This window comes from Salmo salar, chromosome 10 (assembly GCF_965601325.2).
Source record: "Salmo salar chromosome 10, fSalSal1, whole genome shotgun sequence".
NCBI lineage: Eukaryota > Metazoa > Chordata > Actinopteri > Salmoniformes > Salmonidae > Salmo > Salmo salar.
In genome coordinates this window covers 79083393-79089534 of record NC_138300.1, presented here as the reverse complement: position 1 = coordinate 79089534, position 6142 = coordinate 79083393, and the positions used below count along the sequence as shown (strand labels likewise).

The 6142-nt window shown below is 40.9% G+C and overlaps 1 pseudogene; it reads left to right on the top strand.

The window, feature by feature from the left end:
* The first annotated feature begins 421 nt into the window (after window positions 1–421).
* LOC106561130 (chloride channel CLIC-like protein 1) lies at window positions 422–4960 on the top strand (annotated as a pseudogene).
* Window positions 4961–6142: the final 1182 nt, after the last annotated feature.

The window sequence follows — 6142 nt, the reverse complement described above, 5'->3', positions numbered from 1 at the left end:
ACCTGAACAAATGTCATATCATATTTTTGGCCAAGATGGCCAGTCAATTTGAGTAACGTTATTGTGTATTCTACGTAATGACGCAGTTTTACGTTATCACGCAATGACATCACAATATCATTTAGCAACTTTTAGCAACAGATCAACCTGCCTCTAGCAACTTACCCTGAAAATTAGTTGGCAATACTGGTCCCAAGGCTAGCTCTGCCTACTGGGGCGTGGCTTACGGAGCGCTCTCTGAAATAAGCGCTCATATTGTCGTATTCCAACGGATCGAGTTATCTCATCACACCGGCTCAGCTCGAATAAAATATGCAGCAATTTGTAATTGACGTTATTGCTCTGTAGTGTTTATTGAGGATGTCTGTTTCTGGCTCATGAACCCCGAGTTCTCTGTAGCATGTTAGCCATCTTAATTAACATGAAGATGTCGACAAGTGCTGTCAGGACGCATACCATCACTGTTGCTGTATGCAGCCCGTTGCTGGTTGCTCAAGGGCAGATGGATGATGACGAATAGATTGATCCGTATAGAACTACGATCCAATCATAATGTCCATGAGAAAGCCGGCCGAGGTACAGTACAAGCAGCTGTGTAATGCATCTTTCTGTGCCATGACAGTGACATCACTTGAAATAATTATAATATTGCTTTGCTGTTGTTTTTCTTTGTCATGTTTCCTATTACAGTATATGAAACAAAATCATGAAGTGTGAAAATTCACCAAGCATGACGAATTCTGCCTTGTATCGTGATATTAATCTAATCGGAAAACTAAATTAAAATAATCTTCACAGGCAAGAAATTAACCTAATGTGCCCACCAAGAGAAGGGGAATACATGCAGGACTCAGATCAAGTGGACGTAACGGAGTGCAACAACAAAGTGGAAGGGTTACAAAGAGAGGTTAATGTTGAGTGTTGGAAACGGATTTTAAACGTCACACATCATTTTTTTTTCAAATGTATATTTATGAAACCGTGGCAAATAGATGGTGTGTGATCATCTGTAACTTTCCTTCATTTTTTTTTTTAAATTGAGGAGCATAAGAAGAAGATTACACTGGTTGCACAGCAGCCATCATGCAACGCAGTGTTCAAGGGATTCCTCACCAAACTTCTGAAAGAGAGAGAAAAAGTTAGCCTGGTATGGTTTAAATCTATGCACTGATTCTCTTTACACTTCCTCACTGTATCTTATCCACCTTGTAAATGTATGTTACCACTTTGGAATGTAGTATGCAGTCTGTATGCAAAGTGCATATACAGTTGAAGTCAGAAGTTTCCATACACTTAGGTTGGAGTCATTAAAACTTGTTTTTCAACCACGCCACACATTTCTTGTTAACAAACTATAGTTTTGGCAAGTCGGTTAGGACATCTACTTTATGCATGACACAAGTAATTTTTCGAACAACTGTTTACAGACAGATTATTTCACTTAGAATTCACTGTATCACAATTTCAGTGGGTCAGAAGTTTACATACACTATGTTGACTGTGCCTTTAAACAGCTTGGAAAATTCCAGAAATTGATGGCATGGCTTTAGAAGCTTCTGGTAGGCTAATTGATATCATTTGAGTCAATTGGAGGTGTACCTGTGGATGTATTTCAAGGCCTACCTTCAAACTCAGTGCCTCTTTCCTTGACATCATGGGAAAATCAAAAGAAATCAGCCAAGACCTCAGAAAATAAATTTTAGACCTCCACAAGTCTGGTTCATCCTTGGGAGGAATTTCCAAATGCCTGAAGGTACCACGTTCATCGGTACAAATAATAGTACGCAAGTATTAACACCATGGGACCACGCAGCCGTCATACCGCTCCGGAAGGAGACGTGTTCTGTTTCCTAGAGATTAATGTACTTTGGTGCGAAATGTGCAAATCAATCCCAGAACAATAGCAAAGGATCTTGTGAAGATGCTGGAGGAAACAGGTACAAAAGTATATATATCCACAGTAAAACAAGTCCTATATCGACATAACCTGAAAGGCCGCTCAGCGAGGAAGAAGCCACTGCTCCAAAACTGCCATAAAAAAGCCAGACTACGGTTTGCAACTGCACATGGAGACTTTTTGGAAAAATGTCCTCTGGCCTGATGAAACAAAAATAGAACTGTTTGGCCATAATGACCATTGTTATGTTTGGAGGAAAAAGGGGGAGGCTTGCAAGCAGAAGAACACCATCACAACCATGAAGCATGGGGGTGGCAGCATCATGTTGTGGAGGTGCTTTGCTGCAGGAGGGACTGGTGCACTTCACAAAATAGATGGCATCATGAGGGAGGAAAATTATGTGGATATATTGAAGCAACATCTCAAGACATCAGTCAGGAAGTTAAAGCTTGGTGGCAAATGGGTCTTCCAAAAGGATAATGACCCCAAGCATACTTCCAAAGTTGTGGCAAAATGGTTTAAGGACAACAAAGTCAAGGTATTGGAGTGGCCATCACAAAGCCCTGACCTCAATCCTATAGAAAATTTGTGGACAGAACTGTAAAAGCTTGTGTGATCAATGAGGCCTACAAACCTGACTCAGTTACACTAGCTCTGTCAGGAGGAATGGGCCAAAATTCACCCAACTTATTGTGGGAACCTTGTGGAAGGCTACCCGAAATGTTTGACCCAAGTTAAACATTTTTTAAAGGCAATGTGACCAAAACCTTATTGAGTGTATGTAAACTTCTGACCCACTGGGAATGTGATGAAAGAAATAAAAGCTGAAATAAATCTCTCTCTCTACTATTATTCTGACATTTCACATTCTTAAAATAAAGTGGTGATCCTAACTGACCTAAGACAGAGAATTTTTACTAGGAATAAATGTCAGGAGTTGTGAAAAACTGAGTTTAAATGTATTTGGCTAAGGTCTATGTAAACTTACGATTTCAACTGTACTTTGTTGTACTATTCTATACCTTTCCAACCACCAGCCCAGTGATCTCAAGAATGATATCCACTAAGTCTCACTTTGGCATCAATCTCGGCAAGCAGTGGCGGAGATCCAGAAGGTTCTGGAGGAAATGGACAGCTGGAGAACGGGGACTGAACGATGTCCTCAGCCAGATCCTGGTGGATCTCAAACCACATGACTACGAGGCCTGGAGATGCACTTTGAGGACACCTTTGGTGTGGAGATAGACACAGTCACAAAGGTCAGAATGCGTAGTTTATGTGGTTTGCCTAAGCATTTTATGATTACACGGTTTGTAAAGTAGGCTACTCTGGCAATGAGGATGAAATTCAAATAACTTTTCTTGTACAGGGAGGAAACGTCTTTTGTCATTCATACACAAGAACACATGGATCACACTAGCCTATACAAAAGCAACAGGACATAAAAACATTTTATTTTAAATACTTTCCTCCTTAAACGCATTAAGACGGAAAGAAATTCCACAAATGAACTTTTAACAAGGCACACCTGTTAATTGAAATGCATTCCAGGTGACTACCTCATGAAGCTGGTTGAGAGAATGCCAAGAGTGTACAAAGCTGTCATCAAGGCAAAGGGTCACTACTCTGAAGAATCTCAAATATAAAATATATTTTGATTTGTTTAACACTTTGTTTGGTTACTACATGAGTCCATATGTGTTATTTCATAGTTTTGATGTCTTCACTATTATTCTACAATGTAGAAAATAGTAAAAATAAAGAAAAACCCTAGAATGAGTAGGTGTGTCCAAACTATTGACTGGCACTGTAACTAAACCAATCTGATTCAGAGCACAGTCATTTACGCTCAAGACAAGACAAACAAGACAGAACTGAAACCACTCATTGGCATTACAGTGTCAGGAATATTTCTCATTGCCATTGCAATTATTTAAAGGACCTCTCTCTTCCAGGTGTCTGTGGTTGTCTTAATCACAGTGGTCATCATCTGCAATGAGCTGTGGTCTACAGTCTCCTGGTTTGTCCAGTTCAAGCAAATCTTTGCCATTGCTTTCTCATCAGTCTGGTCTGGAATTGGTTCTATCTCTACAAGGTAAATTGCCAATATTCACACTTCCATGTATTTTGTAAAATTTCCACATGCTAATTACCCCTTTCTGTCTGTCTGGTGCTCTATGTTTAGTAGTAAATTAATATAAATATCTGAAAGAAAAAGGTACAAAGTTCCTTCTTTACTGCCAGAGTGGCCATTCTGGATTGGTTTATGTTCTTCGAGGCAAAACACTACAACAATATTTCAGGTTTCTGCAAATAATGTTTTTGTGGGGGTTTATAAGCAGGTAAGGAAGTAGAACTAAGCTATTTAAGGTATTTCTAATATTCCATCTCTATTCTTCAAAACTCAAAGCCAACTACATTAAGGAACATCACCAAGGAATGTCTTGAGAAATATCTAAGTCTTACCAGGAGAGCTTGACTATGACAGGTTATTTTTTTGTGTGAGATTGGGAGAAAGATGAGGGATAAAAGCAGTGATAGTAATGGGGTTCTAACTGTGTGCGTGTGGTCCCGGGGATGGCAGCACTACCGCTCGACCAGCCTCCAGCACACGAAATACACAATGTTAATTCACCATATCTGTTATTGGATTTTCTCAACCTGTCAGATTGCCTTTGCCGAGCACCAAAACAAAATGGTGAAGATGGAGGCCATCGACGCAAAATGCACTGGGAGGAAGAAAATCGACTGGTGGGATAACTTGAAGGGTGAGATAATGGAAAAATAACACCTGAGCTTGGCATCACATATCTTTCCACAGGGGTATCAGATTTTCCTCATCTCAAAAATATATGTGAAAGTACATTTAATTGATGCGTCATTGTTTCATAATCATTGGTGCATGACGATACAATACTTGTCACTCCTCTTTTCTGGCTTTCACATTTTGACCGTTTTGTTGCAGTAAGTTTACTGTGGAAATGCACATTGGTTTATGTTGTCGTGAAGCCTTCTGTTTACTCCTCTCTGCCTGTACCCCAGATTGGTACAGAGGTGCCATGACTCTCCAAGACGATCCCTGTAGGATGCACTACGAAGTCCTCATGGTCAACCCCATCCTTCTTGTACCACCAACTAACCTATTTTTGGCGACCAGGGAAAGTCAAATTCCATTCAGTCAATTCAGGAAGTAAACTGACATTCCACTTCCAGTTTTCAGTCTACTTCTGGAAATGACAGCATTGAAATGGAATTGACCCTAACCTATTCCACAGGCCAGGACCGAAAGATAGTCACCCATACTTTACTCTTGCAACTTTAACACAACTATTTGAGTAAGCCCAAATGTAAATGTACATATTGCCATGTTTTTCACTTGTAACTAAAAAAATATACTGTCTTTTTAACAATGCAATATCAATCTAATCCAGTGTCTATGATTGCCATGTGAGCATTATGAAAAATTTGAAATGGAATTGACTAAACTGTGTAACATTTAGCCTTTTTCCTGGACCTGTAGGATGCAGTATGATAATGTATTATTTCTCTGTCTCTGAAGGCTATCACTATGACCATCACAACCTTCTTCACAAAGCCTCTGAAGCACTTTGGCCAGGGGATCAGCCAGTTCCTACGAGCCCTCCTCAAGGACATACCAGTCGCCCTGCAGATCCCTGTGCTCCTCACCATCGTGCTCTCCATCCTGGTAAGGACACACACAAAGAAAAACAGAATCAAAGAAACACACGGTCACAAGGTCTAGGGTCAATTCCATTTCAATTCTGTCAATTAAGGAAGCGAATTGGTGTTCAATTATTTCTGAAAATAAATGTCAATTTTCAATTCTTGAATGAGAATGTAGATTTACTTCCTGTACTGAAATGGAATTGACCCCAATCCTGACTCACACAGCAGTCATACTGTTTCCGTAGCCAGTTTCCTGCCTGTCCCTGAAGCAGTAAATGTATTCCTCATCTTCCTCAGGTCTTTGTGTACAGCAGCACCCAGGCCGCCATCCAGCACGGCATATCCAGACTGCTGCGTGTCGGTGTGCCCAGGGACATCCCAGACCTGTCTAATAGGTACAGACCACAACCCACTCGCAGGGGGGATGCCCCTCAACGCTCCCCTCTCCTGCTCAGACGCCGACTAGGACCAGCAGCCAACTAGCGGGCTCAGGACCTATGTCCACCGGAGGAGCCCCCACCATGTTGTACGTAGACACCCTGAGGAACGTCGACCGGC